Source organism: Tubulanus polymorphus, chromosome 4, assembly GCF_964204645.1.
Source record: "Tubulanus polymorphus chromosome 4, tnTubPoly1.2, whole genome shotgun sequence".
NCBI classification, from domain to species: domain Eukaryota; kingdom Metazoa; phylum Nemertea; class Palaeonemertea; order Tubulaniformes; family Tubulanidae; genus Tubulanus; species Tubulanus polymorphus.
In genome coordinates, this window is record NC_134028.1 from 1,165,479 (window position 1) to 1,180,338 (window position 14,860).

Sequence of the window (14,860 nt, forward strand, 5' to 3'; positions counted from 1 at the left end):
ATGGCATTGGATGAGGGACAATTTTCTAATTTTAAACGGTTTTGTCCTCGGCAAAATTTCAGGTTTCTGTCAATGAATTTGAAATTGGTTTCATTTCAAAATATCGCGCAATTTGTTAACACAAATCTATGACACTGTACTGATTATAACATCATGACCTAAATAGAAACATTTAAGCATCCAAACCATTTCTAATTAACAATTCTAATAGAATTTTATCGAAATCCCATAAAATTAAAGTAAAAATATGCTTTTAAAAATATATCGCCTGCTTTAAATCATGGACGTATAAACTAGATTATACGTCCATGTTTAAATCGAGCAGCAACCACAGACAGTTGGGTGATAACAGGTAGCTGGGTGATCACAGATAGTAGGGTGATCACCACTGCTGATTAATTTTAAGTCATTATCTGCTGAATTATCTCATAAACGTAGAGAACAATGTTGGGTGTGGCCGCGATGTTAAGATTCCATTGTTTTTTTCTAGAGTCGACGAATTGTTTCGATCTTTATCGAAAATGCTGCGAACCACGGAGTTGATGTGAATACCACATACCCATCACGTACCGTGGTGATTTTAATTAAAACACAGCAGATATCAATTACTCGACTATGAGCTGCTTCTGCTGCTTCTGCGACTAAATATTCTATTTTCAGTAGATGATAACCTTGGTAAAACCAAACGCGGCGATGATGAAAACCGATAACTACAGACAATAATAAATCATTTGAAACAAAAACTTCTCTCGCAGTGTCGTCGGCTGTGTCGTCATTGACAATATCTTCACGAATTACCGCAGCGTTCAAAATATAATACAGACTACAATATTGTTTTTAAGTTAAACGACGCGCTTGGCAGATTGAAATGACCATCATCTTGTTTCATTTACACAAAAAGAACTGAAGTTTTGAAGATAGAATGAATGTGTGTGTGTGGGTATAGTTTACCCGTGTGAAGACGTTTTCCACTGATTTCCGTTCGTTTCTTTGTTTTCGGCGACAAAAGCTCGAAACGTCGTTTGAGAGAAAGAAAAAAAAAAACTCTTTTGACGAATCGAACAATTAGCGAACTTTTCATCGGACAATAGACGTTTTTATGAAGCCATCTTGGCCATCAGCGGGATCATCGCGTCGAACAAAGACGCTCGCGACGACCGATTGTCAGACGGACGACAGCGACGACGCTTTCATTCGAAATTTAACGACAATCTGCCCGACGATGATTTAATGACACGTTCATTTGTTTAATAATGAAACGGCGTAGACACCTACGAACACCTACACGACTGTAACACACTCGAGAAGCTCGATTAGAGATTGATTTACCGGATAAAATGCCACGGTCGAATCAACTTTAAATAACCACGGTACAGGATCGTGAAGGGATGTTCATAAGTCACGAACTACCGTGGCTACTGAAGCACGAATGAGAAGTGGCTACGAATCTGAATTCTCCTCAAAAGAGAGAAGAGATATTAGAATAGATCAATCAGAAAATCTCAAAAGTCTGGTGACTTTCTTCACTCGAAGATTCAACAATGGGCAGAATTGAGGTAGCGAGATTCTCGGGAGCGGAGAATGAACGGGTTCCTCGGCAACTGTGCATTGTTATAAATTCGACTACACAGTCCATACATGCCGCATGTATCAAAGACCGGGTCAACATCGGACAATAGACGATCATGGACAATAGTCAAACACTAGTCAAACACGTGCACAGTAGAAGCTGGTTCATCGATGGCAATATGGCTGCCAAACATCATTCATACACTAAGGGTATACAATCAACTGAAAGTCGCATCAAATTCATTCACACGAAAAGAGAAAAGACTTTTTCAAATCCTATATAATCATAACATAGTAAAGAGAGTAAGAGAGAGAGAGAGAGAGAGAGAGAGAGAGAGAGAGAGAGAGAGAGAGAGAGAGAGAGAGAGAGAGAGAGAGAGAGAGAGAGAGAGAGAGAGAGAGAGAGAGAGAGAGAGAGAGAGAGAGAGAGAGAGAGAGAGAGAGAGACAGAGACCACCCGTACTCCGCTCTACTCTGTCAACTCCTGTTTACCTAATACGACTCTACGAATATTTGTTTATATTCTACAGATAAATCCCTTCGTAACGATATAAATAATTCATATAAGTAGAAATGAAGAACTAGACAAAATTAATCGCGTTGTGAACTACTTACATTATCAACATTGTAAGTCCATTGTTTCCGTGTTAAGTCAATTCAATTCAATAAACTCAGTTCAGTGGCAGGTTTTAGGCGGGAAATCTAACTCCATTGAGGATGTGATACGTGCAATTAACGCTGCTTATACGTGCAATTAACTTAGATCTTCACAAGTTGCAACTCCTGAAATGCCCATCTAAAACTGGGCCCGGTTTATCTATATATATTCCTGCTTCTTGCTTCTAGTCCTGTGTATGCGCTTATGTACAACTAGCTGTATACATCATAAACCTATAGTAATCATAGTACAAACATCGGCTACATTGCATAATTGCTTAGGAGAGCCAGGCGCTTTTATTGGGGCTATTTTGGTCATCTCAAAGTACAAAGGACTTAAGATTGTCACATTATGTTAGTCACCCCACACAAAAAGCACAATAAGAAATAGATTGACCTACAATAGCTACCTGGCAGTCTACACAAAGGCAAACTGTGGTTCCCGAGGGTATTGTTTATGAAAGCTGCCCATTGGAGCCTATCATAGACATGAATTAAATCTACACACATTTCACTATGAACCTATTGTCCACCTGTTTCTTGTATGTTTAGGTTCGGAACATATGCGCAGCAATACGAGATCTTAACTTCTCTCGATGACTTTCTTTTAATAGCGACATACGATATCTGGTCTCCATGAATATATTTATGACGGATATCCTTTTTTTCCCCCAAAAAAATCCCATAACTTTCTTCTCGCACCGGAAACTGTTGGTGACATGATAATGCGCGACAATAGCCGGGCCATATTTAGGTTGTAGCATAGTCGATGTACTTTGACGAAAGCCAACAATTGACTGCATAGAATCGCTTCTAAAGTGACAAAGTGATAAAGCCATCCACTATTTCTAAACATACGTGAATAGGATACAAGTGAGAGGTGCCCCCATTGAGAACAGTCTCACAGACCTCAGAGAGCGAAACCATCAGCCTTTTCACAATATACATATACATAAGCATCTTCTCATATCAATAGAAGTATAATTGCCTCGAGGTACTAACGAACTGATGGGACAGTTGAGACTGAGTGAGAAACTGAATCATGAAGACAGTTTTCGAGTAAGAGACTGAATCATCGATATAATAAAAGAACCCTCGATAGATAAACTACGTATGTTCTCATTGTAAAAGGAAGGAGACATCGTATCTGCCCTCACTGTGAAAGTTATTGATCATGAAATACTGATAAGTTACAAACTCCAAAATTACTTATAACAATGAATACTTTAAACTGGCCATCATTGAATAGTATGAAGACAAGCGGAATCTAACTGATGAATGGTGTGAGTACCGAAATCACTTAAACAGGAAATTTCACTCGAGATATGATCACTAGTGATTACAGACAGTGGCTGAATATCGGATATGAACGACTAAACAAAAATCGCTTTAAAAACGACAAACGATATCATCGACGCCTCGAGTGAAATCCTCCGCCGAATAATGGATACAGAGTTCAGCGTCATTTAAGAATCGACGCCGCCGTTGACAAACGAGATCTCGTAACGATATTCAAATCGCGCCCACCTCGCGTTCCTCGCTGTTTAATACCACAAGATCCGTGGAGACCCACGACGATCAAAATAGTAACAAACCGTAAGAATATTTTCACAGGAAACCTGTTGAGCTCGTAATTTAAATTACGTGGACGACACTAAATGTTCTATAAAACGCTGAATTATACGTATAATCTTTTCTCAAAGGAAGAAACACTTTTGTCAAAAAAGGAAAAAACACAGTCAATTAAACGATTCTTTTGATTGACATGTTTTTCTATTAAATGCCACCATGTTCGCGGGTCATGGGAAATGAAGGTTCTTTTTTTAGAATTGTCCGTTATATTCAGGTTTATATATTTAGCTGTGATAGCTTCGGTCGGCGATTTAAATTCAAATCTATTTCATATGATTAATCAGTGGTAGTGTATTTGGATCGATTGCCGAGTGAAGCATCAGTAGATTTATACGAGAAACTGACTATTAGCTAATGAATGTACACTTCAGCTAAAATCATGGACACAGGCATAAAATAGAGAGTAGACATCCTCTTTCAATTAATATTATACCACTTAATACATCTCACAAGGCTACAGAATTAAAATATCTGTTGAAATTCCTTATGCATCGTATAGGTTTAATAGTAGAGATCGGCTAAACATGAAAGCATCTTTATATCTTAATCAATGGCACTTAGTGAGAAGACAAACAAACTAAGCTTTTAAGGTTTTTCCTCGGTAATTTGAAGGTAATTTGACAGAACAGACTGTAAGACTTTCTCAGTTACTATCCACGTTGTATGTTGTGGGTACATCTAAATATCTTTTCAATTGAAGTTCACTTTTTTTCCTCTATTCTCCAGACAATAAAAATGTAGACCTTTCAAAAAAGAGAGTTTGGCGACACTGACTTATTTAAGGTGAAAATTATCATTTATCATGTTCTTTACAATTCTGTGACCCGGATTCACATTATTCGTGCTTACACACATTCTGAGCATTCTCCTAATACACGCTAGACTTATACTCGCGACCAACGGACCACACTAGCAGGCTAGAGACTAGGATTTCCCGATTTTATGAAAAGTGAAAAGCTACAAGAAATGTTTCTTCGTAAAACTCAATAGAAAACATAAATTCTTCTTTCTCGTTACAAAAAACTCTTTGTAGAAGCGCAAATAAAAGATCGGGCGAAACTTTCTTTCTTACAACCAGAAACTGGCCTCATTTTTTAGTCGAGCTTTAGAAATTGTATCTATCAATGAAACACACTTTCTGGCGCGTAACCGAACATGCGATATATCAAAATCCCCTGCTATCCCCTATTGTTTTTAGCGTCCAAAAATTAGGTTTCCGTAGCATTAATTGGGAGCCAAAAAACTCAGCGAGGTCACTACACATCTCATTTGCTATATAACATTTATTTGCTAGTGATATGACATGTTTGCCGACGAGTTATTGTAGATTTTTTTCATGTAACTTGAAGAGTTGCCAATTTGTTTTATGTACTTTTTTTTATGAAACCACATACACGCATACTTAGCACAACGTATGATTATGCAAGATGAAATCTAGGTGAAATCTAGGCATTTAATAAGTGGCGTAAGGTTCTGCTGATAAAAGCCGAATTAGCACAGTCAATTTTCGCCACAGGAAAGGTATTCTATAATTTACAACGTGCCCACTCAACGCTATCATTTCATAAATAGTTTTTTCACTAGTCTTTCATTGAGAATAATGACCTAAGGGCTGCCTGTAAGCTGCCTGTAAGCAGTCACAATAGCTACAAACAAACTCCATCAATGACCATCATTGCGTCCACTGACAAGCATATGCCCTGAACAAACTCGGCATATAAAAACCATTAACAAACACCACTTATCAACATTACAACTCTTATTACTATATCATAGCATGCGTTCAAAGTACCAAAACAGATCAGGAAACGTCCACAGATCAGACCAGACCAAACTACTTGTTTTCACCAAAAATGAGGGTAATTTGACTTCGGAAAATGTAGTATTGTTTCATTGAAAATGAACAAGAAATTATCATGATTTTGAGATTATTTTGATGTTCATGGTAAGAGTAGAAAATACCCTAAAATAGTTGACATAGTCAGGTCGGCCTTACAAATATGGATGGTGCCAACTGTGAAACCAAGAAACGTAATTCTAAAAACCCTAGAGGCAGCAGCGGCGGCAGCAGCAGCAGCAGCAGCAGCAGCTAGTTTATAAAGCAGGATGGCTTCACAATTTATCATCTAGTCAATGATCACTTCTCGTTATTTATAGTGTAATTTAGGCATCAAGGTTTTTCAGTATATAATTATTGTGAATAATTTTGTTGTAATTCCCAGCACAGCTGCTCTTAAAAAAAACACCCTTAACATTGATGCGTTAATATTTATCAGGTCTAGTGGAGAGCCATGTGACTGAATCACTGAATAAATCATTCATCAGAAATGACCATTCCGCGAGAACAGACCAGAATATCGTCCTCATTTTAGTGCGACCCGTCGAGCGATCGCGGATAATCACACCCTAATCCAGGCATCTTGGCCTTTTAGTTCACGACAAGTTATTCAATTAGCAGATCGATATATGGCATACAGCACTGACTGTCACCAGCCCGTGTGATACACAGATAGGACTACCACGCCGATATATCAACTCTCTGATTCTACTAGTCTCAACACGCATTATGTGATGATTTGATAGCAAGCAGAGGGTAATCAATGTGCAGTCTACAATACTGCCATGTAAATAATGTAATCTGTCTAATGGCTCTAATGATTCGGCCGCATAATAAGCTTTCTACTCCTGTACGCTCTCCCTCTCCTCTCTCTCTAAACTCACTCGATCAACTTAACTACACATCATCAACTGTAATATCGACATTCTTCAGATTAAAATAAAAATCATATATTCATAATTTTGTGCATACGTTCGCGGCATACAAGAGGCAACAATTTAAAACCAATCCTCGCAGGGTATTATCTATCATATATCAATTAAAAAATACAGCTACATAACCTCCTCACCTAGTACAACTCACAATACACGATCAATGCTTAATCTGTGATACGTAAACGTATCAGAGAACATCGGTGAACAGGGATCAACGTTCAATGAAAAATATCGGCTTAATTGATTTAGAATTGAATCCAAAAACAATTATGGATAATTTGAATGGCTTGACGTGTAATAAACATTGATAGATACATCAATTCTGTCATACAGGATGACACTGTCCAAGAGAGCGTCGACCGGTAGTAGACACCGTTGATTAGTGATATATGTATGCACAACAATCTCGTAAACTGACACCGAAGTTCATGAAGTCAAAGCTATTTCCATCCAATTATACGGGAAAATAGGAATGAAGTAGATAATCTATTGATGAATGAGCTACTAATAAATAACAGGGTCTTACACATCAGCCAATCCAATATAAGCCGATGTTTCACTGACCATCGGCCAAAAATTATCTGATTTAATCAGAATATATCATCAGTTGGGGCTGTATCTTAGAGAGAGGTGATCCTTGCATCACTAGTCACCAGCAAGAATGACAAGACACCAAAAATTCAAATTCCTTGATTATCAAGAATAACTATAGATTCCCTGATTTCTAAAACACCTGAAAATAGCAGATGAAGAATATCTCGTGAAGGATACAAGAAGACTTAGAGACAACACAAAACACCCGATGACGTAAAAAAACCCTGAAAACAGCGGATGAAGAATATCTCGTGAAGGATACAAGATGATTTAGAGACAACACAAAACACTCGATGACGTAATCATGGGAAATTTCACAACGATGAAATCTAATCGTTTCTTCATTTCATTCCTCGTAATAAGAAAGTATACAATATCCTGACATACAGCGATAACCTCTAAACTTCATAGAGTAGAGAGAAACTTTCACAGCATCGAATCGTGAATCTGTATTAATACTGCGTCTTCGAGGAGCTTCGCATAGTTCTGGAGCGAGTAAAAAATTCATACACCTTCTTTTAAACCAGAACCCGAGAAAAAAAGCGTGAACAATATTCTCTATCCTCGGTAGAACTGACTCCTTACTGAATAACATAGTTATCTACGAGATGATCGAATACATTTAATGCTGCTCCTGAAAACTACTTTACAACTACTACGGTTTTTTTTTCAAATGACTGATGAACAAATGCAATGATTCTTTAATGAGTTGTTTTTGTTGTCTAAGTTTCTTCAGATCATCAATTATTTTGTGAATAACAAGAGTAAAACTAAACCAATTGACAGTAATCGCCATTTTAAATCATCTTGTTTTGCTCTTTAAGTTTTCCCTTGACAAATGAATTTGTTTTCCACTGGCTTCTATCTACCATCAATGAACAGTATATCCATAACTAAAACTTGTTCTCTAATTTTCCGTATAAAATAATCGGATTCCTCATTCCTCATTGTTGAAACAATCAGTCACAACAATATGATCGACTGTAGAGAGAGAAGTGACTGCAGCAGTATTCAAACAAAGCGTCTACGAGCAAGTAGGTCAGTTATTTCAGTAAACAGCTAGACAGGTGCTTCACCTGACCCCCAGTCAAGCATTCAGTCAGTAGCCATAAACAATGTATAGACTACAAACTACATCTCAACTGATGATGATTCTTCAGTTGAGTTTTGCACAGTGTCACATCGCCCTTCCATTCCTTCCTCTAACGCAATAAGCTCGCAACTGTCAAATACTAATTGATATGATCTCTCCTCGACTAATAGAAATTAGCCGACCATAATTACACCAAACAGACCTGAAACAGACAATTAGCCATCTCTTGCTGACTGAGAGAAATACAATGCTCAGATTATTGCCCATTTGAGTAGTTTAATACGCTGTACCTACAAATATATCCGATACAATGCCAAGAATCTCAAACATGATATCCTACGTTAGAATACCTTCAGAAATTCCCTATATCAGACTCTAGTTGAAGTTTATCCGAAGTCGAAAGATAAAAATACTCGTATTAATAGAAGTTATGTATCAATACAAGCCGACAGCAGTAGTTTACTTTCACCGGCTACGTATTACACAAATACAACTCACTGAAATCAATTATTAAGCCCCATATAATTCATCAACTTCTCTCTCTCTCTGTCTCATACTCAAGAGTTCTATAATTCCCTGTAGTACATTAGAATACGAACGACTGTACCATTCAGTTTGCTTTGTAATCCAATAACGTGCAATGATTTTTACCCTAAGCCCTCGATGAGTGGAATATGCAATAATGACAATATTTGTTAAACCACATTAAACTCTTATAAGTTGCGTGAACATACACTTACCCAGGTAAATCCCTCCATTGCGCAACCATCAGAGCCACTTAGCGGTGAAGAAGTTTGTGTCTAGTAATGAAACTTAGCCACTGCGATCGGTTCCAACAACTGTTTTCAAGTACTAATTGTTTTGTAGTCGGTACTGATAATAGTTTTATATAAAGTAACTTCCAAAGTTTCGCTAGTTTCCAACTTTGTACGCGAGTTGTATATTAGCCATGAGTGCGATCGGAACACAGTTAAAATGGCAAATGGGCCTTTTATACGTTAGCTTGTCTGTGAATGAATGAACAATAGACTGAGCACAACACACACACACTCACACACACCAACCCAGCCTGATGAATATTTATGATGTGGAAACTTATAACCGACGCATATTTTCGAAAGTCATTTATTTCCGTTACGCGTTGTATCTACGTAACGGCTTAACGTTTCAACACTGAGCAAACTAAACCGTTCAGGACGTACGACCCTAAACCGCTAAACGCTTCATTAGAATCTCAGATATTGATTGAATTGTGATTTGTTTCGCGTGAAAATAAGCGTCGTTTGATAATTCGTTGTAGAAGCGCGTGGCTATTTTTAGCCCAGGGTAGTAGCTCGGGGAACATGTGTAGCGAAAGGTAGATCCCGGCACAAGAACAAAAACATCACTTGACCTAGGTCGATAAATATACATCCATCCAAAGAACATGTCGGGGATCATTGAGGGGGCATCCCATTCACTAACCACCGTTCAAACAATGTAAATTTATCTTTTAATCTGTCGTAGTATTAAAATGAATATCATAAATTATCATACAGTCTGTTGCCCCTAATACCGACTCAAATAATCTATTACAAATTAACTACAATAAATGAAAACAATTTTTCGAAAAATTTCAATTTCTGCTTTTGTCGCATCAAAATAAATCGGATTCTCACGGAAAAATAATTTCAACTTCGATTTGATTTGGATGAAGTAAAAAAGCTAAATTTCAGAAATTTTTCAATATAAAAATTTTTGTTTTCCCGTTTTTTCTAATTGTTTATTTCATAAATGAAAACGATCTGAATAAAACAAAAGCTGGCGTTGAATTCACTCTGAAAATGTGGATCGGTATGTGAACGGTTTAATCATTATTTTTTTAAAGTAAAAGTAACTGCTATTTGTGAGGCAGATGACACACTTGTCAATAAACCAACAAACTCGTTAAGCGCGAGCCTCCTGATTAGCAGATCTATTGTTTAATTAACAGCGTAAACAAAGCTACTTAGAGAGTCAGCAAGTTGAACCTGTGTAATGCGTTCTCAGTGATTGTTGGAATACAACATTCTCTCACCCGGGGGAGAGAAGAGACTAACGCAGTAAGAGAGAGAGAGAGAGCGAGAGAGAGAGAGAGCGAGAGAGAGAGAGAGAGAGAGCCAGCCGAGAGAATGCTCATCAGATTGGCTTTTATTTCTGTTGAAAGTCAACATGCGCGAATTTCAATCCACGTCCAACTCGTAACTAATTAGCGACTGTAATTAGGACGAGAATTGATTAAGTTATAGTCAGTCACAATCTTCACTATCCGCACCGAGAGCATTATTTATCACTGTTTCGATGTCAAGATAACGAATTAAATACGTTGCGAAAATAAGAAGTTTTCGCAATAATCAGCGGCAATAAGTAAGACTGATCGGGGAGGCAGTTGCTTGGCAACAATGATGACAGTTTTAATGAAGTAAGATGGTATGTAATAATCAAGTGACTGAACATGGCGAAATCTGATCTCTCAATACTCATAACGATATCGATTCACAGGTGGCGCTACCGGACACAACTAGTGAAAATATCATTTTTTCCATCGACGCGTTTAGAGCCTTATTTACGGAACAAAGAAAATCGAGCATTAAATTGAACGGTCTTTGTGTTCGACCGCCAGTTCGTATAAACAGCAGTTTCTTTTATCAATTTCAATAAAGCGTTCAATCTTTATAAATAAATGAATAAATGGAACGTTCGTAACGCCGGCGTGCGATGTTTTTAAAAGCCGAATTTCTGAAAAGTAAACGTTTCAATTATCGCGACGAGATTAAACCAGATTTTAACGCGATTCAATACAGAGATATTTGAAAACCAGATCAATTTTTAGACTACGTATGAATTGGAAACGTTTGTTTATTCTGTTAAGGACTGGCACACATATCTATAACAATCAAACTCGCGCCGAGATTCAACCCAACGACCAATGACGGTTCATCGTTAGATTATTTTTTTGGTTTATTCAAATCTAGGTCGTAACGATTCAACGTCGCACGCCTATATATTTGAGGATCATTTTTTTTTCTATTTTTCTATTTGCATACACGCAAACTACGTTGGCCGGCGCTAGTATTTTTTGAAAACTTCTTTTATCGAGTGGCGTACTACATAGACACCAGTGGTATGGGGTATCCGTCATTACTTTTATACAAAAGAATGTCACAAGGCCAGGTGTCGAGGAAAATGTTGTATTTTTACCATTTGAAAAAAGCCAGCGGGCGGATGCCCTGCTTTCAAACAAGCTACAATAACTTTCACCCAAAAATACAAAACATGACAAAGTGACCCAATTATTTTTTCAATAAGGGAATCTTCAGATTGATATTCATCCGTTCTATGATAACATATTTATCTTATGAAATCAAACCCATAAAAATGTGATTTGATAATCAGAAAATGAGAATAGAGCCACCACACCTGACTGGTCACCAGCCGCCACACCTGACTGGTCACCAGTCGCCACACCTGACTGGTCACCAGTCACCTCACCTGACTGGTCACCAGTCACCTCACCTGACTGGTCACCATACCACTGGCCTCATACAACACAAACTTCCAAACATCATTAGGTAACTCAGGTCTATGGTCTAGTGGTAAGAGTGCTGGACTGGCGGGCATGAGGTTAGCGGTTCAAATCCCATGACACGCTAGGGTTAGGGTTAATAAATACACGTAGGGTTAGGGTTAAGCGAGGTGAATGGGGTTTGCAAAGGCTAAGTGCCCAGGGCTCATTTCATTTGATTTTTAGCTCATTTTTGGAGCTTTCTCCTTAGATTGACAGTTGTTGAGAACATTATCTTCACTTATTGCTACTGACCTTTTCAATTTCATACATTGCCCTTCAAAAACATTCAAAAGTTAAATGTCACCCCCCCCCCTCCAACCGGTTTTAAAAAACAATTACTTACTATACACGTTAAACATAGCTCAAATAACAACAATTTTAGTTTTTTGACATTTATGTCCAGATGATATTTATGTCTTTACGATTAGAAAAAAAATGTGAGAAAATAACTGTATTGAGAATTTCATGAAGGACGTTTATAAGTCGACGGCAACGTTCATGATCAGAGAAACAAGGGAAAAAAAGAGTCACAAGCGAAGAAAATAAGTGAACAAAACTGACGAGCGAGCGAGCGAGCGAGTGAGCGGGAGTCTTACGCAGCCAACGAGAAGATTCATTTTCCCAGGGGGTTAAATTTCGTTGACGAATGTCGTGATGACTCAAAACACTGAACGAACGAACGACGATGAAAACAACGAGAGCAGCGAGAGCTGATCGCTCTGATCGCTCGCTCGCTCGGCGCTGCTTCGCGGTATTCTCATCATTCACCGGTTAAAAATGTTCATTCGATTACCATGCCAACTGTCAGTCATCGTTTACGCAAAAAAGAAGAAATTGTTTAAAAATTGGTCACAAACAAACAACGCTAATCGATAGGTGATTATATTCATCTATAATTTATAATTAATGATATATATGTTAACATTAATATTAAAGAAAACCAAGGCCCCGGGTCAATGAAACTCAGGTGCAGTTCCACAGTTCCGAGTTAAGATTTGACTCTTGAGTTAACTCATCGAAAATGAACTAACTTTTACTCAAACTCATAACTCATAACTGTGGAACTGGATCCAGGTATTCAGTAACACCTCAGTGAAGAGGTTGAGACTAGATATTATAGGTTTACAAACTAACTGACTATCTAGGCTCTCATTAGTTATATCTTAATGCTCGCTTATAGCAAATGATTCTAATCTCAAATTCACTTTCCAGATTCATAGGAATATCGAAGGTTTACCGTAAACTAGAGAGATTGTTAGTAAAACTTCAATTTACAGCCAATCATCCCAGAGACAATTCTCCAGGGTAACATAGCTGAAATTATGTAGATACATTAACGGCTTTTGGCTTAATGCAAGATGACACCGCAAAACAGCCCTGGTGACATGATGAAATATATCATTCAATTGACTTTTAATAGCAGGAATTCACAGGTCCCATACGATACCTTCATCGCTTACCCCCGTGCATAAACAGAATTCACAGGTCCCATACGATACCTTCATCGCTTACCCCCGTGCATAAACAGAATTCACAGGTCCCATACGATACCTTCATCGCTTACCCCCGTGCATAAACAGAATTCACAGGTCCCATACGATACCTTCATCGCTTACCCCCGTGCATAAACAGAATTCACAGGTCCCATACGATACCTTCATCGCTTACCCCCGTGCATAAACAGAATTCACAGGTCCCATACGATACCTTCATCGCTTACCCCCGTGCATAAACAGAATTCACAGGTCCCATACGATACCTTCATCGCTTACCCCCGTGCATAAACAGAATTCACAGGTCCCATACGATACCTTCATCGCTTACCCCTACCCCGCCCACCCCGTGCATAAACAGAATTCACAGGTCCCATACGATACCTTCATCGCTTACCCCGTGCATCAACAGAATTCACAGGTCCCATACGATACCTTCATCACTTACCCCTACCCCGCCCACCCCGTGCATAAACAGAATTCACAGGTCCCATACGATACCTTCATTACTTACCCCTACCCCGTCCACCCCGTGCATAAACAGAATTCACAGGTCCCTTACGATACCTTCATCACTTACACCCCCCCCCCGTGCATAAACAGAATTCACAGGTCCCATACGATACCTTCATCACTTACACCCCCCCCCCCCCGTGCATAAACAGAATTCACAGGTCCCATACGATACCTTCATCACTTACCCCTACCCCGCCCACCCCGTGCATAAACAGAATTCACAGGTCCCATACGATACCTTCATCACTTACCCCTACCCCGCCCACCCCGTGCATAAACAGAATTCACAGGTCCCATACGTTACCTTCATCACTTACCCCCGTGCATAAACAGAATTCACAGGTCCCATACGATACCTTCATCACTTACCCCTGTGCATAAACAGAATTCACAGGTCCCATACGATACCTTCATCACTTACCCCTACCCCGCCCACCCCGTGCATAAACAGAATTCACAGGTCCCATACGATACCTTCATCGCTTACCCCCGTGCATAAACAGAATTCACAGGTCCCATACGATACCTTCATCACTTACCCCCGTGCATAAACAGAATTCACAGGTCCCATACGATACCTTCATCACTTACCCCTACCCCGCCCACCCCGTGCATAAACAGAATTCACAGGTCCCATACGATACCTTCATCACTTACCCCGTGCATAAACAGAATTCACAGGTCCCATACGATACCTTCATCGCTTAACCCCCCCCCCCCCAGGAATTCATTGAACGTAGCACAAAGATTTACACCTGTTGCGTATTCAGTGATACAGACTGACCCTGGTTTAGATACCGACTGACCCTTGTTTAGATACCGACTGACCCTGGTTTAGATACCGACTGACCCTGGTTTAGATACCGACTGACCCTGGTTTAGATACTGACTGACCCTGGTTTAGATACCGACTGACCCTGGTTTAGATACCGGTATCCACAACTTTGA

General features: G+C 38.9%; 1 protein-coding gene across 4 annotated transcripts in view; it reads right to left on the reverse strand.

The window, feature by feature from the left end:
* The window catches only part of LOC141903547 (zinc finger MIZ domain-containing protein 1-like), a 96,857-nt gene that overhangs the window by 20,411 nt on the left and 61,586 nt on the right, over positions 1 to 14,860 (reverse strand). The window lies entirely within an intron of this gene.